Source organism: Pithys albifrons, chromosome 4 (genome assembly GCF_047495875.1).
Source record: "Pithys albifrons albifrons isolate INPA30051 chromosome 4, PitAlb_v1, whole genome shotgun sequence".
NCBI lineage: Eukaryota > Metazoa > Chordata > Aves > Passeriformes > Thamnophilidae > Pithys > Pithys albifrons.
In genome coordinates this window covers 17,653,010-17,678,166 of record NC_092461.1, presented here as the reverse complement: position 1 = coordinate 17,678,166, position 25,157 = coordinate 17,653,010, and the positions used below count along the sequence as shown (strand labels likewise).

General features: G+C 37.4%; 1 protein-coding gene across 8 annotated transcripts in view; it reads left to right on the top strand.

Annotated features, from left to right (window-relative positions):
• LOC139671172 (poly(rC)-binding protein 3-like) overlaps nucleotides 1–25,157 on the top strand; it is a 511,988-nt gene that overhangs the window by 94,613 nt on the left and 392,218 nt on the right. For 7 of the 8 annotated variants that reach the window (XM_071553579.1, XM_071553578.1, XM_071553580.1 and 4 more), the window contains exon 2: nucleotides 12,265–12,402. The exons of the other annotated variant lie outside the window; for it this stretch is intronic. The gene's annotated coding sequence lies outside the window, so the exon portion shown is untranslated. The remainder of the gene's footprint in view (nucleotides 1–12,264; nucleotides 12,403–25,157) is intronic. 8 annotated transcript variants of the gene reach the window in all.

Genomic DNA, 25,157 nt, shown 5'->3' with positions numbered 1-25,157 from the left:
TTTTATTTTTGGGGTGTTACACTCAATGTATTTATGTGTCTCCTTTTTTTTATTTGCACTCCTTTTTTTAAAATTCCCTTGTCTTCCCATAGACATAATTGTCTTTATTTGCCAGATATTTGTCACTCATCCTTTGCTACATTCTCATATTAGTAGGACTTCAATTCTAAAGTGTTTGTTGCGGTAATTTCTGACAAAGTGTCTTATTTTCCTCTTTCACTAGCAAATAATGAAAGTACGTTCTTGGTTGAGTGTGGCAGACAATTCTGCAATGTAGAATGAAGAGTTCCTCTGGTTTTGGGTTTGATTCCTTTTCTGAATTTAGGAAAGAGGGTGGAGAGGAGATCAAGAACTTTAAGCTTCTACTACCATTGTAGGAATTGATCCTGTCCTCCTTCCACTCCACTGCTTTATTTCTTTGCCTGTGTTTTCTCTGGTGTTACCTCAAGTCCTTCTGGGAGGAACTAGCCTGGGTTAAACTCACAAAGGCACCAATTTTAACTGAGAAATCCAGGACTACACTTGGAAGCAGCATCTGTTCATGTCAGCTTAAAGTGTTCACACTTTAGCTTAAACAGGCTTTATTTGCTAATATTTGCAACTCCAATGAGTAGCTTTTACACTTCCAAATTACTGTATAAATGGGTAATCACACATCTCTGCATCACAACTAGTCCCTTAAATTGGTACTGAATGACTAAACCACTTAATTTTTATTTTCCCACTCTTTGATGGAGAAATAAAAAAAAATGTAGCTTTAACAGTAGACTCTGCAAGACATCTAAAAGTAGTATATAATAGGTTAATTCCTGATTTTCTCTCATGAAATTCCTTGAATGTTCCCCATTGAGCTACTTGGTAGTGTAGAAGTCAGGTTCTTACTAAAATAAAATGGTATCAGTAAGTGCTTGTTAGCTGAAGAGATGGCCTGTAACTGCACATTTAAGTTAATTTTAGCAACTATTCAGACAAATTCTCACCTCCTCCCCTTCACAGATATGTTCTAATTCCCTAGGAAAAAGGCATTAAAAAGCCTGAAAATGATGTTTCCAATTAGTGTGGCTTTCTCATATTTAAATTCTGTGTGTCTCTGCCAGATAATTGAATAAAATTTGATACATTCCTTTGATCTTTGTTGAGATGATGTAGGCTGCAAATATTGTTTCGTTATACTGTTCATGTTGACATAGATTGAATTGTGCCACTTATAGCCTCTTTGGCACAGCTCTGGAACGAAGTGTTCAGCAGTGATTAATGACCAAGAATATACAGACCTACTGTTGAGTGTAGGAGCTCTCTAATCTCTGCTCCTATTCTTTCCTTCAATTCCAGCATTAGTTAATGTGGCTTCTGTGAAGACAGCATTTCTGGTGCCTTGTCACACAGGTTGTACTGCCAGCAGTTGGCATAGCGGTAGCATAAAGGTAATGATCATTAAAATCTCCGGTTTCTTAATTCTTGCTTGTTATTGTATCTTTGATGCCTTTCTCACTCTTGTAATTTTTTATTTAGTGTTTAATACAGAAAAGGCTTTTAAACCTGTGCTAGCTTTTTTTTTAGACTTTACACACTGTAAAATCATTTAATATCCTTTGATATGCCAATTAAGTGATATGTGTGTTAACATAAATATTTAATTTTTAAAAGAGAGATCACTTTGGCCTAAAGCTTTAATTAAATTAGATGCTTTTCAGATGATTGCCAAGACTAAGCAGTCCATTATGAACATTTGCCACTGCAGGAGATTTCTTCTTATTGAAAGACAAAATGGTAATTTAATCTAGGATTGTTGTAAACTGTACGAGTCCTTCATACTGATAAGGAAATTCTCCCTCTTTTAACCTTGATATGTACCATAGTAATGAATTTATGAATCTTTAAATTCAGCCACATCATTAAAGTGGGGATATGGTATTAACACTGTCAAGTAAATTAAAAGGATGAAAATTTATCCACGTAACAATTAAAGACATCAGAGTCAATACCAATTTGTAAATAATTGCAGTTGCTTTAAAAAGCAAAACCAACATAGTAAAAGTAGGTAGCTATGGATCTTTATTGCACACTAACTGGAGTTTGATTAATTCCAATGACAGCCTTCACATGGCAAACTGGAGTTTTAGGAAAAGTAATTTTACTTGACACTGGGCTGCTGAGGCACCTAAACTATAACTCGCACAAAACACCCTTATGGTAATACAGAATTCAGCTGTTTCATTATCAACCAATTTTTTTTTTCTGGTTTGGGGCAAAATGTTCCTGTATTTCAGTTTTGCTTAATTATATGAACATCTTTCACAGATCAGAATCCAGTTTTTTTAATATGCTGTTGACTGTAGTCATGCATATATCTCACACTGAAAACAAGTCACAGCAGTTTCCTTCAAAATATAGTACAGCTATGCATAATGCATGATAAGACTAGAGAGATGTGCAATGTGAATCAAAGTTTTAATGTCCTAGTTTTCCAGATATTATTATCTATTCACTGTGTTTTTAAAGGAGCTCTTCTTAAGAATCGTATCAGCTGTAACAAGCTATAAAGCCAAGCAAGACTTCCAGTGAGAACCTGAAAAAGACTTTCTCAACAAGTGTTAATATTAAAATCATTATTGGGCAACCTCATTCTTATTTTCCCAGGGGGTGGAGGATTGCATCAGCAGAATTCCACTTGCTGGCAACATGTTGTCACCAAAGATCTTCGGGCAAAGAAATTCAAAGCACAATAGATCTTGTCTTTGTGTCTGACACAGTTGTCCTTACTAAATGGTCGGTCTGTATTTGTTCCTTTGTATTTGTTGACCAGGTCTTCAAAAGAAAGGATGCAAAATTTCAGACCATCTTGCCATCTTGGGTCACATTCTTAAGTTGCTGAATGCCTGGCTTGACTTCAAGTCTTAACTGCCTTCTTGGTCTGCAAAGCATACAAATGTCAGAAAGACTGTTTGAATATGAAACAGCTCAGATTCACATCTGAGTGCAATCCTCTTGTGTGACTGGACCCTCTCAGGCTAGCTGATGCATTTCCCTTACACAGTATCAGACTGCTGGAGTCTACCTGAATTTGGGGGCTAAATGAAGTTCTTTCATAGACTGCAGCCTTGTGGACAGTCCAGTGATATCCCGAGTTGCTTACTGTCTGGGGTAAACACCACGAAATAGTGAAGTGTGACTGATGCTAAGGCTAAGTAAGAGCAGTTATATCTGGATTGAAATGGAAGGGAAAATCAAACACCTTGCTACTTCTGCAGGAATATTAGGAAGTGTTATTAATGTGAGAAGCTCTTCTGTTTTGCTGTAGGGCAAGATTCTTAAGCAGGGATGAAGATTTTCTTTTGTTTCTTGATTTGTTCCAAGGAGATAGGGAAGGAATAGATTTGTGGAGGTAATTTTTGGGTCCCAGTCATGTAACAACTCTAAAATGAACTATTTTAGGTACTTGGATGTTGTCATGTTGTTTCTTTAATAAAAACTCTTTACTGAGCAGTATTTTGTTGAGTGTATTTATTGAGTCATAAGCAAAATTTATTTGATAATTTCTGTATATTTGTAGTTGATGGTAAATGCAAAAAAAAAAAGCAGTGTAAAACTGTTTTCTACACTTTGAATTATTGAGAATTGATTCTGGTTTATTTAAGAAAATATCATTACAGCAGTAAGCTAGAGAAGGTCCTGTTTGACTGGGTGCTTTACTATCCACAAGTAAGGCAACTGATTCATTACTATTGAAAAATCTTTTGAAAACCTAATACTTGGGATAGGTGCTTACTGGGTTATGGATGTTCATTGTTTGCTTTTCTAGCTGTGCTTTATAGGAGAGAATAAAAGGAGAAAAAAGACTTGGGGGAGAGCAGGAACATGAGGGTCAGTATGAGGGACAGGTCAAAAAAGTGGGAAGAAATCAGACCAGTAAGGGAAAAGGCAAAGTTTTAGTTATAGATATGTCAGCAGAGATAGGAGAGAGAGTGCTGGAGGATACTGCAGTAGGAGGTGCCTACAAAATAAAGGAGCAGACCCGTGTAGTGGGGAGGGATCGGAAAAAACTGTCACTGCTTAATACCTGTTTCTCATTGGTAAAGGTGGGCCTTGCTGCCACATCTCAATCTTTGCCAAGTGGCATGGCTGGAGCTGAAGCAGAATTGACAAAAATAAGAGTGTCAAGAAAAACTGTTTTTCACCCCCTACCATCTTCCCCTCCTTCTGCTGCCCTTGCCCATACCTGCCGTTACTAATGGGAGTAAAGCTGAAGGGTAAGGCTTGTCCATTCACTTGAGGCGTTGAACCTCACATATCAACAGCAGCATTGTGCAGCTGGTTTTAATGGAGAAACTGTGTGTAATGGAAACAGAGCTGGGCAAGAACAACCAAGAGCAGACTTTGAATCAAAGAGTAGACAAGACCACATGTGACAATCTGTGGAGAAGGTTGTCCAAGGCCACCAAAAATGCCATTAACTTGGACATCTCCTTTAAAGATGACCTCAGCTGTTAATGGAAATACAAGCCTTTAAAGACCTTGGAAACCCATAGCATGTGAAAGGTTGCATGGGACCGCAGTAAGATTGCTTTTGATGCCTTCTGCCAGTGAAGGAAGGGGACACAGTACACAGCCTATTGTGTGCCACTTTTGCTTTCCCTCTGCATTCCTCTCCAAGATGCTGATGGTCAGCAAAGCACTATAAGGGTTAGATAGTGAGGATTCAGTGACCAGTTATTAGTCTCCAGACTACCGGGGGAAAATTCTGCTTGGGAATGGCTCATGCTCCCCTTCCTCATGCCACGTTGTTCTGGGGCTGTACAAAACATCAGGAACAAGCACACACTGCATTTAGCTCATGGCACAATCTAATGTCAGGAGTCCTGTATAATCATAAAATGTGCAGAAAACTTGGTGTTTGCTGTGTTTTAAGAGAAAAGTCCTTTAAATTAGAACTTTAGCCAGCTGAAACAAGTGAATTCTGTGAGAATGAGTTTGTGATCCTAAGCAGATATGCATACCCACATAGTGAGTTGGAGGAACCCAAATAAAGCAAAAAAAGAAGTCTGAAAAGAGGATTTTTTTTAAAGACAATATTCTCACATGTGCAGATTGGTTCAACTTACCACATAGAAGGGGTTTTGTAAGTACAGTTTTTGCAAATAATTGTAAAACACCTTCTTTCTTAGCAAATTTGGAAGTCAGCTGAAAATTCAACCTTAAGCAAATAACTTCATAGCTGTGTACTAAAAAACATCTGATGGCCTGTGCATATACAACACAGAAGCTCAGGCAGAACATTAACCTGCACTGATAGCTTTTGTGGTTTTTCTTGTTCCCTCTATACTGACCCTATGATTCAGTATGGTGTTGGTGAGATGTTGGTACTAGTTCACAGGAAACCCTTGAACATGGAAAATAGTACTTACTAAAATAGATCACAATCCCAAGGGGGAAATAGCAAAATTACAGGAGATTTGTAGAATAAGGAATAACTAAAATTGCCCAATTATTTAAACTGAGGTATTTTTCTATCAGTATAATATCTTGCTGAGCTTCTGGAGCATAATTTAGAGCAGGCATTTTGCCTGCAGATCACAATATAAATATTTTATATGATCTCCCACACTATTAGAATAATAGAGGTAGTGTTATTTAATCCACCCTTGGCAAAGCAGATGCGTGCCAGAATGCATAAAGCACTCAAGGACCTGATTTTGTTGTTGTTGAAACTGGTTGGTAGAATGATTTATCTGAAGTTAGACTCCTCATTGTGGAAGTGGATTTGATGATGCATGTGAGACATGATTTAAGGTTGTGTTGAAGTCTCATAAAAAAATACGTTGTCAATGGAAATGTTAACAATAGGAGGATGAAAAAAGCCTTCCTAACACAAATGGGTAAAGCAAGAGTCTTGTCTGGGTAGGACTGCTGGGAGAGACTACATGTTTGCAAATTCTGTGAATTAACCTTAGCAGAAATTGCGACCACAGATAGTGGAGTTGAACACACTTTTTGAAAAGCAGCTGCAAGCATAGAAACTATGCGCCTTAGCAGAGAGCATGTTAAGTGCTGTGATATCCATGTAGTGGTCTCATGAAGTATGCTGCAAGCCAGCAGGATTGAAGAAATGCAAAGTTTAATAAAGTTTTTCCTAATAATACAACATTTGGAGTGTAATTTAATACATCTCTTGATAGTCATTGTCTCTATTATTCTTGACCTGTAACACATTTCAGTTACCTATAGCTGATATGCTCTGACTACAGTCCTTGGTCTGATGTGGGTATTTGGGTGTCACAGCAATTAGGGTAGGGGTTTCAAATATTTCTGCTCTAGCTTCCATTTCTACAAGGTGGATGGGCTTGCTAAGCATCATCATTTTGCGCACTTGAGCCAGGGTTTAGAAATTAGAATGCTAAAATTCTGTGGAAAATATTTGATGCTATGTCCTTTTTCCCTGAGGTGATTGTGCCTAAAACTGTTATGCGTAGGAAATGATAAAAAGATGAGCATTGTTGTATGTATTTATAGGTCATATACTATATCATTGAGCACATTTCTATTTATTTATGCTTTGTTTTTCATTCTTATTGTATCTTTTATTGATGTTTTTATAACATGGCATCAGCTGCAAGGCAGAAATGTTTACTCTCTTGGGGTTTTGTCACTTTTCAGTATAGAATAAAACACTTCAGCAGTCCCTGGATGGATAGGCCTAAGTTGAAAATTTCCATGTGAGTAAAAAATATTAAAATACAGATAAGCCATACAGCAGCAAAGGAAATTTATAATAAAGGACAACTCTGGCAGTATTAGTCTGCCTTATGTAGATTGTGTGATGAATCATCCCATGTCGCCACAAGGACTGCTGCTGTTGAGCTCGGCCAACAAGTGGGACAATAAAAAGGGTGTGTGAAAGGGTGGAGGGCAGGGCATGCACAAGGGGGAGGAAAGGGACAAAAAAAGAACAGCTATTTAAAACTGGACATCTCAAGCCTGGCTAGTAGTTCATGTTATATATAATTCAGCCAATTCATTGGGTAAATAATTTCATATGCTCCATGAAAGGCAATTTGCTTCTATGGCCAAGCATGACAAAGGTTTCACAGAACTGCAGTTGGCAAAGAGCTCTTCTAGGATAGTTAATTCAGAGCCTGCAAGATTGCTGAGGCATCTTGTCAGAACATTAAATAATCACACAATGTCATGAGTGAATATCTAATTAAGAGCCCAATTTCTCAAGGGTGTGAGTACCTGTTACGATGTTCTGAGAACCCTTAATTCCCACTGACAAGAGCAGCAGCTTAGGGTGTTCCCAGCAGGCATTTAATAGAATTGTGCTCTTACTTCATTTGGCCAGGGTAAGTCCAGGCCAGTCAGGTGAAGAGACAGTAATCAAACAAGACAAGATAATGACAAATAGGGTTACATCCCAGCAGGAATGTTATTACTTCCAGATGACAAAACATACTCAGGTGTGAAGTTCCTGTAAAAAGTAGGGACAGATTTAAGAATGCACTCTTAGGGGTTAAATTTGTTCCTTTGAGAAAGATCTGTGTATTCATCCCATGCGAAAAGATCTGTAAAAGGCAACATGAACCCTTTATCAGCCCAGAGTGTTATCCTGTGTGAACAAGTGACAGAGTTTCCATCTACAGTTTGGTCCCAAGGACTTCAGTGATTTAGATGACCTCATGAGGGCTGTCTGCCTTACAAAAGCAGACAGCATTTCATCCAGTGTTGAGGAAGCACAGAGCTTGGGTAGAATAAGGAAATGTGGGTGCTGAAGTTTCCTCAGCAGCATTCTTGTGATTCAAGAGACAGAAGAAAATTTGAGGTGGACAGTAAGACTTTTCCCCACTTCTGATATACCTGCAGTTATATAAAGGACAATAATGTTAAATGCAGTCAGAAGAGAATAAACATTGGATTTTGGCTTATGAGGCTTCTTTTACTAAGAGATGAATGTGGAAATAGTATTCTTTTTAGTCATGAAATGCTACAAAAAGAGTAAATTAGTAAGCAACATGGCATTATGTTAAGCACTTTTGTGAGGGTGAAAAGTTAAAATCAATCTTTGTGTTGTCAGGCCCTTAAGTGAGGAATGATGCATTAGACTGCATGATTTTATTTGATTTGTTGGGAAACCAGAGCTGCTGTGCTGTTTCTTGAACGGAATTACAGGCTTCATTTAAAGAGAGATGCAAAGCGCATGCATCATTCTGGAGTAGATCAGCATAAGCATTTTCTATATCATGAGTAATGTTTACTGGAAGAAATCAAATTACTGTTACACAGACCATCTGTTTTCTTTGCATGCAATCATGTAAGTGTTTTAGGACAAGCCATCCTTTTTAATCAATTCTAAACCTCTTATCAGAAGACAATGTTTTGTGTAATAAAATCTATTTTTATGACAAATGTAAGAGTTTTAAATATTGGTTTATTTTGCATAAATATATATTATGTTATGAACATATTGTTCATAACAGAAAGAGTAGGGGAGCACAACATTAGTTATTATCTGTCAAGAACTTAATTTTAGGGCTTTTTGCATAGCTATTTTTGGATATTCGTTGGATCTGCAAGTCCTTGGTGTTCAACTATTCTAGCAAATAAACATAATGAGTAATATGGTCCATTTATAGCCTGGGAAGTTGCTTCCTATCTACATTTGATAAATGTAGTATAATAGGGTCTCTATTTCGTAGTATGACTGCTGTGATAAAAGTGAATTCTGTGGAAGATGATTGTCTATGGTCTAAATTTTTTCACTTGGAAACACTGAGGAAAACAAGCCATGGCTTATTAGAAAATAAGCCTGTGGTATGACATAATGACATTAAAAGCTTGAACTTATGGTCCAAAGCGAAATTGATGTATGTGAGATTTACTTCATGTGTAGGGGTAGCACATTCATAGATGTATATGGTCCCATTCATTTTAGTGGGTGCTGAACTGAGCTTGCTGTTTTATTTTTAAAGCACTGCCGTGCATTTCCCTGATTCATATATTGTCTTTGGATGCTCCCAGGTTGCTCTTGAATTCAGAGGAAGCTGAAGGTCTGCATCTTAAGCAAAGTCTCTTCTGATTTCAAAAGAAACTGTGTGATTGCAATACCAGAGGGTACTCTGTATTGCGACAAATGACCCTGAAATAAAAGAAAGAAACAAGAATTGTAAGTAAGACAATTGAAAAGTCCCCAAGTAGGTTGGCTATCCTTCTCAATGAGCTTGACAAGCCTGAATTTCATGTGTTCAGACACTTTCAAATTAATGGTATTTTGTCTGAATAATTAAGTTGCTTACTCAGGCTTGAAAAGTCTATGGTGGCAAATTCTTGTGCTTTTTGGATAAACATGAAGAAGCAAAAAGAGAGAAACAGGTGGAACATGCACCTGGAAAAATACTAGTGCGTACAGTCTGATGCCATCCCATGGTACAGTGGAAGTTTTCTGCCCAGGGAAACATCATGTGAAATGAAGGGCCTCTGTAAGTTCTCTTGTGAAGGCTGTACTCAAGATCTCCATGCCCCGTGTGTTGGTACTTAAGTAACTTGTGAACTGACAGTATGTTGCAAACTGTGCCTACCAAACTGTGCTAATCAATCCTAACACCTACCTGGACTTAATCAGTCAAGAATCTGACGAGAACTTGGTTGTCAGCGATTTTTTTTAATCAGTATGCACTACTTCTATAAAAGGGAAAAAGCAAAACAAGGTGAATGGCCTACAAAATTGTATAAGTAATAGAGAGTGAAAGATAAAAAATCAAACTGCAATTAGCAGTAATCTAACAGTTTCACCTGATTGCTTTCTATTTTTTTTTTCAAATTCAATATTCTTTCTTTGAGAAAATTATTAAAGATGAGATTAGTTTTTACTGGTTTTCCCCTGGTTTTTCTTCCTACTTTCAATTTTCTTTTATTCAGAGGGAAAAAATGTGCAAGTATGTCATAGAAACATAGCAGTTTGTTGGTTAGAACAGACCTCTGGAGGGCATCAACAAAGTCCTACCCTAGGCAGGAAAAAATAAGATAACATCACACACAACCTTGTTCAGCTGAATTCGGAGGATGGAGATTCAACCTATTCCTTTTGTTCCTCTAGAAGCTCATCTGGCTGCTCATTGTGTTTCTCAGTGTTCCTCACCAGTTTCAAATCCAGCTGAGGTCTGGCTCCTCCAATTTCATCCAAGCAGGCCAGAACAAAGACATTCTGCATTTCTCCCAAGTAGTCCTCACAGCCTTTTCATCCTCTGCTGTCCATCTGCTGTGCCTGCCTGACTTCCCACATGGTGAGCTCAGGAGTCCTGGTGTACTGGGACAGCTGTTTTCAGCCAGCAGCTTCCTCTTCTGGGCTCCTTTGCTCTCTTGGCTTTCAGGAGACACATTATAGTTTGTGCTGTCAAAAAAAGTTGATGCAAATATTTGGTTTATATTTTTCATGCCATTTTTCTTCTGCCTTCACATTCCCAAATCTTTTTCAGCAAGGTATATCAGGGTAGTCTGAAGAATATTGAAACATTGTATTTCCACAAAGTTTTCTTTGCATGATTATTCATTTGAATGTGAGTAAATTTACTATAGTATTTTGATTTTTCTATCTTCTTGAGTTTTTGTTTTTGGGGGGTTTTTTGGTTGTTTTTTTTTTTTTTTTAGCAAGAATTTTTGATCAATCACCATGAGTCCTCTATAGCTGCTTTAGTAGATTAGGCATTATATTTTCCACCTGTATGGTGTGGTTTTATCCAATAAAGATACTGATGTATTCACAATTATCATAGAAAATATTGGCTTAGCTCTAAGAACAGTAAATGTTAATACTACTGTTTCCAAATTATCATATATTTATTATGAAGAAAAAATAAGCAAAATTACTTAATTTGCTTAGTTGTAAAGATAGTGGTAAACTATGAATTACTGTTGTCATAGTTACAGTGTATTTTGATACAGTAGATTTGTTCATCTAAACCATAATAAAATAATAGCAAGTACAATGCATATCTTAAATTACAATGAATTACTTATGGCAATGAATATCTAAATTATAAGTATAGAACTCCTGACTCATTTTTAAGTGCAGTAAGTAGAGAATACTGCTGTTTATTTTAGGAATTTCCTGAGTCTATGGTGCTCATTACACTGAAGTGGGAATCGATGACAATGTACCATATAGGAGATTTTATTTATAGTAGCTTTATAACTGATCTAAGGTGAGATGATAGATTTTGATACCCATGACCTTTAATATGAAACTCTCTGAAGAGAAGTTTCCAATTTTACCTTCAAAGTAACCCCTAGTGAAAGTCCTTTGAATTTAGTCTTTCTGAGGCAATTAAAATAATGACCAATTCTTGGTTTCTTTTTTCCTGAATTATTCCTGTCTTTTGGCTATTCAGTTGTCAAAACTTAAAAGTTTTTCAGGGGAGATCTATAAAGTTAGACATTTGTCCATTTCATTTTTTACAATGTTCCTAAGTGCAGCATGTTTGCTTTCCTCCCCTTGACCTATTGCAGTCCAGTAGTTGTAGAGGGTATGATTCATGTATGTGTTCCAAATTCTCCTCTTCTGCTTCTTTACCAGATGCACAGTACTTCTGAAAGCAATGAAGTAGAATAGTGCCAGAGATGATTATCATGCTTGGCTTTGAACTGGTCTCCCTCATCCCCTTTGGTAGTACTGGGAGGAGAAGAAGAAAACAGAAATAATTGGTCACAATTTTGAAATATATTAGGCCTGACCAGTTCATCCTTAAAGAGGAAAAGTCTATAGGTATTCAAAAAAAACCCCAGTGAATAATCTTTAAGGAAAACATTCTGGAGTGAAAAACAAGTAGAAAAGATAGTTTAGAGATAGTACAGGGAAGAAACTATGTGTAGAATGGTGAGATTAAATGAATATTTCAGAAAGGATCATGGCCATTGCTGTAGTATCTGAACACTGGGACAGAAACTAAAAGCAAAGGCATCTCACACTGAGAAAAAGTAATTATTTGAAATGTACTCTGTTAACTAGTGGAATTACATGAGTAAACCATTGAAAACTCTCCTCTCACATATTATTTCTTTACAACTAATTAGGGCAGCATAAAAGATTCTGGCCCTTACTGAACAATAATCCTCCAAGGCTGCTTATTTATAAACCAATTCTTGGGGTTTTTACTCCTCAATATTGGCTACTGTTGAAGGCAAGAGGTAGAACTACTTGAATTGCAGTATGATTGGAAATTACTGTTCCAGTGCCTTCATATGCCACATTTGGTCTCTCTGTCCTCTCTGTCACAGGTAACCATCTTACACACAGAGCAAGAACTATAAATTCACTTGGCTGTCCCAAATTTCTAAGAAACCTGATGCATGAGTGGACTAGAGAAGGGAAAGACAGAACAACTCCAAAGACCTACAGATCATCTTGCTGGCAGGGTGAGTAAATGTCCTGTCATCTCAGTCATGTGTTATCTGCTACACAATGACTAAGCCTGCTTTAAGCATTGACTCAGTAATTTCTTATCCAATAATTGTTGAGAACAAGGTGATCAAAATGTCTCTTATTTACAGGGCTCGTGTGCCCCATAGCCTTCAGAAGCACTAAGTCAAAGACCTCCTATATTTTCAGGTTAAGCTTTGAACATGAATTTAATAGATAAGCAGTTCTGTGTTTTTAATGGCTTTTAACGCATGCTGTGCTGTTAAGGCTCTTTTCAAATTGAGTGGGTGAAACAGAAATAACTAACTATTATGGAATGAGTTCAAACTCATAATTCAAAAACAGATGCAAAAAGGGAAAGAAAGAAAGAAAGAAAGAAAGAAAGAAAGAAAGAAAGAAAGAAAGAAAGAAAGAAAGAAAGAAAGAAAGAAAGAAAGAAAGAAAGAAAGAAAGAAAGAAAGAAAGAAAGAAAGAAAGAAAGAAAGAAAGAAAGAAAGAAAGAAAGAAAGAAAGAAAGAAAGAAAGAAAGAAAGAAAGAAAGAAAGAAAGAAAAAGAAAGAAAGAAAGAAAGAAAGAAAGAAAGAAAGAAAGAAAGAAAGAAAGAAAGAAAGAAGAAAGAAAGAAAGAAGAAAGAAAGAAAGAAAGAAAGAAAGAAAGAAAGAAAGAAAGAAAGAAAGAAAGAAAGAAAGAAAGAAAGAAAGAAAGAAAGAAAGAAAGAAAGAAAGAAAGAAAGAAAGAAAGAAAGAAGAAGAAAGAAAGAAAGAAAGAAAGAAAGAAAGAAAGAAAGAAAGAAAGAAAGAAAGAAAGAAAGAAAGAGAAGAAGGAAGGAAGGAAGGAAGGAAGGAAGGAAGGAAGGAAGGAAGGAAGGAAGGAAGGAAGGAAGGAAGGAAGGAAGGAAGGAAGGAAGGAGGAAGGAAGGAAGGAAGGAAGGAAGGAAGGAAGGAAGGAAGGAAGGAAGGAAGGAAGGAAGGAAGGAAGGAAGGAAGGAAGGAAGGAAGGAAGGAAGGAAGGAAGAAAGAAAGAAAGAAAGAAAGAAAGAAAGAAAGAAAGAAAGAAAGAAAGAAAGAAAGAAAGAAAGAAAGAAAGAAAGAAAGAAAGAAAGAAAGAAAGAAAGAAAGAAAGAAAGAAAGAAAGAAAGAAAGAAAGAAAGAAAGAAAGAAAGAAAGAAAGAAAGAAAACTCATTTTCCCAGTGCTGACTGTTCTTAGATTCCTACAGATGTGGGCCTGTGTTCTCTGCTTTCCCTAGGCAAGTTTTTCTTGCTTACAAAACACAATGGAAAAAATTATCTGCCTGAGAAGCAAACATGTAGTAGCCTTATGTGATAGTCAAAACCTAATTAAAAGATCCCCGTTTCTTTCCGTATTTGCCCATTCCAAAAGGTAGTAGAAGAAGAGACTGCAGCAGGTTCTGGAGCATTTCCAGTTCACAGCAGCGAGCCAGGGGTTCTGACAAATGCCAACAAGCCAGTTCAAGAGAATCAAGAGTCCCATATACAGAGGATAACTTATTTTTAAAAATGTGATGCCAATCAGATGACTAACAGGGAAGAAAATCCAAACAAAACAAAGATTACCTGAGATTCCTCTGTCTGATGGTTTGTGTCTCTACAAAAGACATAATAAAAATGTTGCCCTCCTCCATTGGGATGGCTGATGCTTCCCCACTGGATTTGGTCCAGCCTGTTTCTGCACTCTAAACATTGGCAAGGCCCTGCATGCTTCTGCTTCTGTCCTCTCTGCTGGGGCGAAAAGCATAAGCACATCCATCTTCCCTGCAACCCAGGCCTAGTGGACACTGTTTTTTTTAAAGGAAGGTGTACAGCAGATGAGTTACAGTTTAGCTGTGTCAAAGTCCACCTTGACTAGGAACCATAAGACAACTTGCCAGATCCTGCAACACAATAAAACAAACAAAACAAAAGGTACTCCAGAGGACAAGCATTTTCCTGCCAGCTGCTCTCAGACAGGGAAAGAAAGACATAACAGTATAATAATGTTTTTGCAATTGCTACTATATGACATGTTTAGTATAAAATGTTTTTTTCTTAGGATGTAACCAATATTTTGACCTTGATGAAAGTCTGCTCTTTCCTGCTCCACGGTCTTTGAGGGGCCTGTCTGGACTTTGCCTTATGCTCCAGTTAGAAGAAGGGAAATTTTTCTATTTTTGCTTTTTGTTTTTGCCTTGGGTTTTTTTTGTTTGTTTTATTTTTGTTTTTGTTTTCTTTTTTTGTTTGTTTTCAGTAAGTACTCCTCTTAGTGTTTTGGAAGATGAATTCAGTGTACAGAATTTTTACAGAAATTGGATAGTTTTCTTGTCCACTCTGAACTCAACAATAACAGCAGCAACCAGCCCTGTTCTCTGTTGTTTGAGTCTAGAATCCATAGGAAAAGTTGTTCACATGCTGGGGAGTTACTTTTCTGTAAGCGTCTGCTTCTTGCATCTTTGTGGAAAAGGCAGTGGAGCAGATACAGCCTTGTCCATACTTCACAAATAACATGGTGTCTTCTTCAACAATGTCATGACAATTCTTGTTTTAATATAGTATTGTACTTTCTAAACCACCACTTATTTGCCACTTAGTTCTACTTTATTTTGTATAATATCTGTGCAGTGGATGTGGACTTTATATGTTTTGAAACAGTGATGCCATTAGAGGAGGGCCAATGTGACTGAGAGAAATAAAGATGTTCAGTAAGATGTCAACATATTTGAAGATTAGAGTTAATATTATTTCTATTCTTAAAACCATTTCTTTGTGTATTGCTTTTGTAATTCACATATAAAATAAAATTACCCTCAAAATCTTATTGATGCTTCCTTTACTATAAGGAAAATAAGAAGGTGACAAATTATTAAATGTATAATTAAAGGTTTCACATTTAGTCCTGTCACTGTAGTGATTTATGGTTTATTATTTTGTCTAAGTAATGCACTTCTTTTTTTTCTAGTGTTTTTTCTTTCATCATTGTTAGAATCTGTATTATTATGGTAAAGAAATTTATCTCAAGAACAACACTTTTTTTCTCAGCTGCAAGATACATAGCAGAGTTAAATCAAAGCATAGAAGATGCAATACTGCAGTTGGTGGGAGAATTGTGATGTGTTTACAGTGTTGGGCCAGAAATGCTTTACTTGTAAGAACAAAGGGCAGGATGTAGCCTCTGTGCTTCTCTGCTGTCATATTTAGGGCTGAAACAGGTGTCTTCAGTAGCCAGTCCCAGGAAGGCTCAATAAAGACATGAGGCTGGGACACACAATCTCCCTCTGTGGTGCATGCCAGAATTGGGTGGAAACCTGCAAACACAGCAGAAACAGACTTGAAATAGCCCATAGCAAAGGTTGAGCAGAGTCCAGTGCCTACAGGCTGTGGAGTCCGAGCTCTTCTCCAGAGGTAGGTCCCTATAGCAGGATTTCTTGAAAGGACTCATCAGGCTTTGTGGTCACCATAGATGCCTGACAGATATGTGAAACCTCATTGTTTACTTGAAATGAGAGCTCTTTCCTGTCTTTCTATGTTGCCCAGCCACTGGGCTGTGCTGTGCTGTCCTGTCCTCTTACAAGGCTTTCTTCCAGCTACATGAAACTAGCAATTTTGGCAGGGCTGTAGTATGACTAGTGGAACAGTTCCTACTCCTCTTTTCCAGACCAGTTTGTAGTTCTGTTGGAAATGGGATGTCTACACTGCTTCAGGGTGGGTAGAATGTGGAAATCAGATTACTCACACTCAAGTGAGTGTTCCAGGTTGTGCTTGTGTATTACAGGACATTACTTCTTCCATCTGCACCCTAGAAAGCAAGCCTGAGCAGATCTGAGGTTTTGGAACTTAAGGGTTGCTTCAGGGTCACAGAGGCTCCTGAAGTTGAGATGAACACCTTGTTGCTGAGGTGGAGTTTTTTGTGGGACTTCAAAGATAGAGTGAGAACTGAATTTTCTGGTGACAATTTTCATATTCAGACTTGTAAATTTTTATGTACTCCAAATTCCTCTTGATCAGGAATCCACTTCACAAAATAAAGTTTATTCTTTTACCAACATATGGTACTAAGATTCTCCTCTTAGAATGATTTCTTGCAAGAAGTGTTGTTCTTTTCTAGAATATTGCAGGATGAAATAGCTTGAGTTTTATGTCCGCTTGGTAGTTTAAATTCACATTCATATTAACTTCACCTAGAGCTGTTAACTGAGCAGAAAAAATATGTTGTCATCTTTACAGTTTTAACCTAAGTATGACTTATAGATGCACTTCACAGGAATGTTTAACACAATTTAATTATGCTCTGTTGCAGGTATTGTAATTTATATTCTCAATACTATTCTGCAATATTACTGTGCTTCTTCATGTTCTTTGTCTCATTGAAAATACAGGGACCATTTTTTTTAATCCTCCACAGCAATTACAGTAGAAGTTTCTGAGAGATCTTTACTGAATTGTACTTGGATAAAAAGCATAAAAATGAGTTTTCTTGGGAAATGGTTATGTAGAAAAAGACTTGTGTTTTGTCTTTCTTTAGTATGTCCCTGTCTTTTGAGCAAGATTTTGATTGCCCTAATATTTTTCAACTATTGTTTCTTTTTTGTTCTTCTATCTTTCTTTCTTTCTTTGCTTTTTTTTTGTTTGTTTTGAGGTAGGTAACCTGCAAGAACAGGCAGTTGCAGGAAGTAATAAGAGGTCCTAACTCCAGTATTGTTTTGCTTAATAATTTTTGAGGTTCATATTGCTGAGTAAATGTGTGTTTGAGCAAATGTGTGTTTGTTTTAGGAAAAGACTTGTTCACACGAAACTTGTAATTTTCTCCCTTGAGTTATAATGGATAGTTTAAGATCTAGCAATGCACATGAGAAGTTCCTGCTACCCTACTCAATCATCAGACCTTTAATTGGCAGCCTGGCATTTTCCCTACCATCATAGTCTCTATTTGAATCAGAAGTCATTCAAAATCTTGTAACAGCTTTCTTTGGATCTCACTAATTTAATTAGTGGATTATTATTAGCTCTTCTTCAAAATAATAGTTAAATATGTGCAACAAATCTAGACATACAGAAATACTGCGTTGTACCACCTTATGCTGATGATACAAAACTGGAGGGGAGTTCCTGAAACACCTAAAGGTTCTGCTACCATTCAGTGGGACCTTGATAGGCTGGAGAGTTGGTGGGGAGAAACCTAATGAAGTTCAAGAAAGGCAAGGGAAATGTCCTACACCTGGGGAGAAATAACCCCAAGTACCAATACAACTTAGGGTTCTGTCCTACTAGAGAGCAGCTTTGTGGAAAAGGATCTGGTAGTCTTGGATGACAAGCTGACAATGAGCTGGCTGTGTGTCCTTGTGGCCAGGAGGGTCAATTATGTCCCAGGGCGTGTTGGGAGTAGTGTGGCCAGCAGGTCAAGGGAGGTAATCCTTCCCCTCTCCTCAGCCCTAATGAGGCCACATCTGGAATACTGTGTCCATTTCTGGGTTCCTCAGCACAAGAAAGACAAGCAGTAACTGGAGAGGGTCCAGTGGAGGGCCATGAAGATGATTACGGTCTGGAACATCTCTCTTATGAAGAGAGACTGCAGCAGCTAGGCCTGTTTTGTCTAGAGAAGACTAGGAGGGGATCTCATCAACACATATAAATATCTCAAAGATGTGTGCCAGACTCCTTCCAATGGTGCCCAACATCAGGACAAGGAACAACAGACATAAACTTAAGCACAAGAAGTGGTTCATTCCAACCCTACTGATTCTGTGATTCACAGCTTGCTGTTGTTTAAAATCTCTTGGTGTAACTCTTTTTATGGTAACAAAAATAAATGCGGTATCAGCTACCCCTTAGGATGCTTGCTACTTCTCATCTTGCACTGTGAAACACAGGTGTAGGTCACCCCACAGAAGGGTGATTTCAGTGATTTCAGGGGACTTATTTGCGTGAGCCATAGTTTAAAGGTTACAGCATTTGCCTTCCTCATGGAAGAGCATTGCTTTGTCCTGCCATCCATAATATTTAGCCCTGTATGTGCTTAGGATTGAATAGTTTATATTTTGGAACAATCATATGCACACTTATTTTGAAAATACTCTGGTTGGGGTTTTTTCTTTATTTGTTTATCAGAAAAATGCCTTCATTCACAGTAGACCAAACAGCTTTTGCTTCTTCTGGGCCATTGAAACCTAATTCATTTGAGTTTGAGCATTACTAGCCTTTCAGAGTTTTTGATGAAAAGTGTTAGCAAGACCCATGGGCAAATCCTTTGCTGGAATGAAATGGTATATGTTGTTTGAAGTCAACTGGTTGAGCTGTTTCAATATACAACAGAAAGGAATTTGGCCTCTGATTCATACACCAATGGACTATACTCGAGTTTTTACATATTCTACTAGCACATAAAAGTATAAAATTTGTAGGCAAGAGTATTTTTTCTGTTGCCTGCCTGACTCAGTGTCAGAATCACAAAATCATTAAGGTTGGAAAAGACCTTTAAGACCATTGAGTTCAGCCATTAACCTAACACTGCCAAGTCCACCACTAAACCATGTCCCTCAAGTGTCACACTTACATGTCTTTTAAATACCTCCAGGGGTGGTGGCTCAACCACTTTCCTGGGCAATGTGTGCTAATGCTTTCAGTAAAGTATGTCCTAATATCCAATGTAAACCTTCCTTGCCATATTCTACAAGCTATTGTAGAATGGGAGAGTATTTCATCTGCCTCTTCATCTTGGTTGGATGGCCTATAGCAGAATCAAACCAGGGTATCTGCCCTTTTGGCCTTACCCATAAATGTAACCGTAGGGAGGCGGGTTTTTGGACCTGAGAGACGACTTCACAGAAGTAAGCAGCAACAGGCTCCTTTATTCATCCGCACACACACTAATATACATCTTTAAGACTGTAACCTTCCGCAGGTGCTGACACTTTGGCACTCATTATTGGCTAACAATGTTGTTTATATTACAAAGCTTCTCATAATTGGCTGACCATGCACATCTGCCGAGAAAGTCGGCAGCAGCCATTTCTGATCTCATTAATTAGTTCTTAAGGCTACAGCACTTATTTACATAGGCAGTTCAGCATATGGCTTGCTTTCTAGGTGAAATACCATATAAAATTCCAACACATAAACATTCAACCTTATAGTCACCATCATTAAGCTGCAGACACTCCTTATCATAAAGTGCTATCCCATCACCTCTCCCTCCTTGCCTATTCCTTCTGAAGAGTTTATAGCCATATTGTTTGGACTCTCTAGATGCTACACTGTTACATATGCCATATTTAAATATAAGAGCTAGTACAGACATTTTCTTGGACTGACAAAATATGTGCAAAGTTTGAAGCCTGTAGTGTAGAATGAAAAAATTACATTTAAGATCCCTGAGAACACAAATTTAAAAGAAATCTTTGCTTCTCAGATTGGAGTTCTGTCGAGTAAAAAAAAAGGCGCTTTTTATTCTCATTGTACATATTTTTGCCTTTTATCATGGAGTTGTTATGTATCATTACAGCTGTTTCATGAGAAAACATGGGCAAAACTGCTTCCTCTAGATCACAAGAAAGGGTAGACACAAGGGAAATGGAGCTTGTTTTCTAAAATGCACATATTCTGTTACACATTGCTGAATAGCAGGGGTCAAGGAGCTAGGAAGAGCTGATTCAATGAGATGTTTATGTAGAGGTGAGTTAGCATTGTGAAGTGAATGCATGTGCAAATTTTTATTGCTTACTTGTTTCCAGGTTAAACTTTTCCCTCACAAGAACCTCAAGTCACAGGAGCCTCAGGACCCACAGAGCTTAGTTTATCTGAGAAGAATTACTTCTTTTTTGATCTCTGAGTTCTTCAGAAACTTTGTTAGGCATCACATAATCTTCTGGGTGAAGCAAAATATCTGCAATTTCACTTGGTAGGCAGAGACATGCAGAGAGCTGGGCTTCAGCCTCTGACATGGCATCAGTCAGACCTGGTCCCAGGGTGAAATACTCACAGTTGGTTTCTGCCATTGAAAACACAAAAGAACAATGCATAGAAACTGGAGTTGTTAATCTAATTCTCTGCTGTTCTACTGTGCTGAACCCAGATGATACAATTTATATGCTTCTCTCATGCATTTGCTACAAAGAAATAAAGTGCCATTCCCAAGAGCTACTGTAGTCAGACTGTCCTGGAAATCATGGCAGGGATCCTACTTTCTTGTAGCACTATAATGCACCAGGATACCTTTTAGCTAAATGTATACACTCAGAGAGCAAAATAAGTGATGTCAACTTTAACAATTATATGATGTAACTTGAATCTTACTTTTCAGATTTTCAATCAAAACCCTATAAAATTATTATAAATACTTTACAAATATTATTGGGTTAATCTGTACAGTTAGTATTCAAGCAAGAAACACAAGTGTTCTGGAACTTCTTCACAGACCTTTTGATGTAAAAGAAAGGCAACATTGTTCTTTCTAACCACCTATTCCATACAAGAAAAAACTGACTGAAAGAAAGGCTAAATTTATTTCCCACAAACCAGTAACAGTTACATCTTCTTTCATACCTCCCACTACATCCAGTTTGATGAATTCATTGCATCATTCTTACTGAAATATTAGCATGAAATAATTAATATTTGCATTTAAAGCAGTGTGTGTGCGAGCATCATAGTCAATACTGTGCTAAGGTGGAAAAAGTTATTTTATTCACCATTTTTGGCAGCCTGGTGTTGTACATAGAACTGAAGTTTATTAAATCACACTTCCAATTATAAGCAAGAAAAGTGCTTTGGCTTTACCTGATGTATAGTGAACTTGGTGTAGCATTACATAGTATCTTTTAAAGATCGTCAGCAAATTGCTCTATGGTATCATAAACTTTTACAGGCTAGGCTGCAATCATGTTTTACATATATAATAAGGTTTTTTGATGGATCTGAGAGAGGAACTGAAGCAACTGGCACCTTTTTTAGTTGAGGCTTATTCCTTTTTTCTTGTTATACATTTTCGTGAAGTGGGAGGTGGGAAATAGGTAGGGCAAATGGGAACCCTTGGCTGAACAGAAGAAAAATAGTTCTGGTGGGCATGATAGAAGAATGGCAAGTATCCTCATTTGTATGATTGCCCCTGGCTGTTGTATTTGAGTGTCAGTAAAACTTCATCAATGGGCACAAAAGATGCTTTGAAGCAATAAATATCAGATTAATGAAAATAAGAGGTATCTTAAGTAAATGAGGAAAGCCTTTGGGAAACAGCAGAGGGATCAAAGCAATATTAAAGTGAAAAAATTGTATTTTGGATATGGGAAGAAAGAAAATTGGTATGATGGGACTGATAATATTTTTGCTCTCACAACCTTTGGAATTTATTCACTGTTTTATTTATATACCTACAAAGAAACCTCCCACCAACCTGTGTTGCAGTGTATCTGACTCCACTTACTACATTAAATTTTTCTCAAAGCTTACCAAAAGTTTTTGAGAAAAATATCCTAAATTGGAACCCAAAGTAACTTAAATGGATTTCTGAAAATTATGTAAAAAAAATTTAATATTAAATCCATATCCACACAGTTCCCTAGCCTTTTGACTTTTTTCTCAAGCAACCCTGGAATAACCTAGGAGATTTTACTCACTTCAAGTGCATTAAATATATTGATCTGCAGAAAGCTTTGGCGTCAGGCTGTCTATAGCCTCTGTCATGCTGTCAGAAAGGAAATGCTTCTGATTTTGTCTACAGGAAAAAAAAAGAAAAAAGCCAAAATGAAAAATATTATCAGGGTTTCAAATTACTGTGGAAGCTGGAGAGGCCAGGGGAATTGTCTAATAGTAGCTGTATTGCAGTAAGGAGGGAAGGTCTTGACTAAGAGCAACAATAATTCTTTTTAACATCTCAGAAAATATTAAATGTGCAATTTTTTAAAAAAAACCCAAAACATTTGTTCAGAAATAAACTATATAGTCCCTATATACCTTCTCACCAGAGTCAGCAGCATTTTGGAGGGGATGTTTTACTTACTGTTTCCTATTTATAATACCCTGCTCTTTCTTCATAATGAGGTTCCCTTGATGTCAGTAGTCTTCTTTGAGTCCTGGACTTATTTCAGGCTGTGACTGGATCATATAAAGCCACCCAGCTTTGCTTCCTATTTTAGTTTTCTTTTTCAGTAAGTTGCTTAGGTTCAGTGATTTGCCCCCTTGAGTTTCTTAGTGCTTAGTCAGGTGAAAGGTTAATTATTCAAATAGACTCCCCCTGCAATTCTACTTCACACAAATTGTCATCCACATCTTCTCACAGGGCCACTATGTCACAGCTCCAGCTACAATAAGGATGGAATTATTGTGGCTTTTCTGGCATAGCATTTAACTAAAAATAATGTGACTATGGTCATTGAAATCAATCTGGGTTCACCAAAAATATTTAGAGGATATGACTGCTGTCCTGAGTCACTTCCTACTTCATTGAATAATGACTTTTTCCATCAGTAATTGCCTGAAGAAACTTTTCCTTTAATATAGCTCAAATAGGACCTCTAAATATCTTTAGCTGCACTGCATAAACACATCCCCTAAAGTATCCACCACCCTAATGTCACACACTACACTAAACTCCCCTGGCCCCATTAACAGCCACTCATATTTCCCCTGTCCCATCATACCCTCCTCTTCCCTGACAGACAACACTGAGCTACTTACTGCACTTTGTTATACAGGACATCTTCCACCACTCTTACCAGCAATCCTTGCACATGCATCTCCTTAATGTGCAGGATTCATGCAGCCTCAGGTACCTCGAGTCTCTGCCTCTTCTCTCTTGAATGTAGTGTAAAGCAGTGCAACTGGGAGTACCAACAGGAGTGGCAGTGGCATGGCACCCCTCTCCTGAGTAAACTACATTGAATCTGAAAATTAGCCATGCTTCTAGGTGCTGTCTGCCCTTGAAATGGAGTAGTTCGTTTGATTTTTGTGTTTTGGGGTTTTTTTAATGTTGCTATATGAATGTTCATCCATTTTTTTTCTCCTTTCTTAAACATTTTTTGTAATTATTTCTGCTCTTATAGTAGTCTATACCTCAATGCAGAGATTGCAGCTGTTTTATATTTTTATTTTACTTGGATAACATATACTCCCATAAAGTGCACGGTCTTGACTAGAAAGTTTCCTCAGGTATCCATTTTTCTGAATGTCAGTGCCACCTTCACAGTGCTGTTGTTTTACTTTCCTTATTCTGATATTCAATTATCCTCCTAAAGAGAAGAAGAACATTCCTGCATGTTCCAGGTGAAATGCTTCTCATTGCAGCCAGTTTTTAACTGGTGCCTACCAGCCAGCATTATGCTTTGTTTTTGCTGTGGAGTTTCGCTGGAGTAAGACAAGCAAATTCTTCTGGTGAGGTAAACATGCATTGCAAATGAAAGCTGGGTGTGTCTTCTAGATTATATTTAATAGTTAGTCACCATAAGTATGTATAATAGTAAGCAGTTCTTTACTGATGTTTTTTGTGTTATCCTTCAGCTTTGAAATGTAATATCATATAGTGCATGAATAAAAGTGCTGCTGGAGTGAATTATTCTATTCTCTCTATGGTAATGAAGGAAGAGGAATTGGAAGCTGTATTATTAATTTTTTAATATCAGGACAGAGGCGATTTAATTGATGAAAACAATAGGCCTGTTTAGTCTATCTGGCACTAGGGGCTTAGGGTAAGATGAAGGCAGAGGGAGTTTTGATGTGGGTGAGATGGGGAAAGAAGAGGAGAGATTTGAACTTGTATCTTGAATTACTTGAACATCAGTGCTATTTGCTCTTTAATCAGCTTGACCTCTGCCATTTAGTAGAAACTCAAATTAGGAGCATAGTATTGGAAGTGAACTACTGAGTAATCCCATCTTCCCTCTTTTCATCACAGCTGCTGCAGTATATAAATCTCTGAGAAGGTTGCTATAGTCTATCTTCAATTTGGCAGGGCTGTCTGTCCTGTAAAGGCTAATTGTTCCTGAGTTGAGTTCCTGTGAAAATTGAAAACATTCTAATTTTTTCTGTAAGACAGGCTCAAAGGCAGGGGATGTGTGGGTGGATGTGGGGGTGTGGGTGGGGGTGTGTGTGTCTGGTTGGTTGGTTGGTTTTGTTGTTTTTTGGGGGTGGGGTTGTTTGTTTGTTTGGGGTTTTTTTGGTTTTTTTTGTTGTTTTTTTTTACTGCAGGTATTGTCCTTTAGCTTAAATTGTTTCACTTCTCTGTTGCATATGAAACTTCCTCAGGGTTTGGGTTTTTTTTTTGTTTGTTGGGTATTTTTTTTGTTTGTTTGGGGTTTTTTTTGTGAAAATTGACAGGCTAAGGCGTTTGAAATGTCTTTTCAGGAAAGTGAGATGGGGAAGTAGACTTTGTAGTTTGACTATTTCAGGTAGGTGTTCTGTCTACTTTCTCCATTTTTTAAATTGTTCGTGGTTTAGGATGTGTGAAGCTAGAATCACTCAGAATTTCAAGTTACTTTTCCACTAATTTCTACAGAACTGATGTTTCCTAACCTAAAAATATTTATTGATACATCTTAGGCTCTCCTATGGAGAGAGAGCTTATTAGTAGCTTATAGGCTTCAAGATGAATCTTCCCTTTCTTTGTATGTACGTCTCAGAACTAGCCACCTTGGGCTGTCTGTATTGTCATTAGAGAGAAAGATATAGCTAGGCTGAGATTAATCTGACCTATTTTAGGCATCCAATTTTGGATAAAGGAATTGCATCCTAAATTTCTGAGAATGATTGAAGCCTAAGGTTACGTCCATTG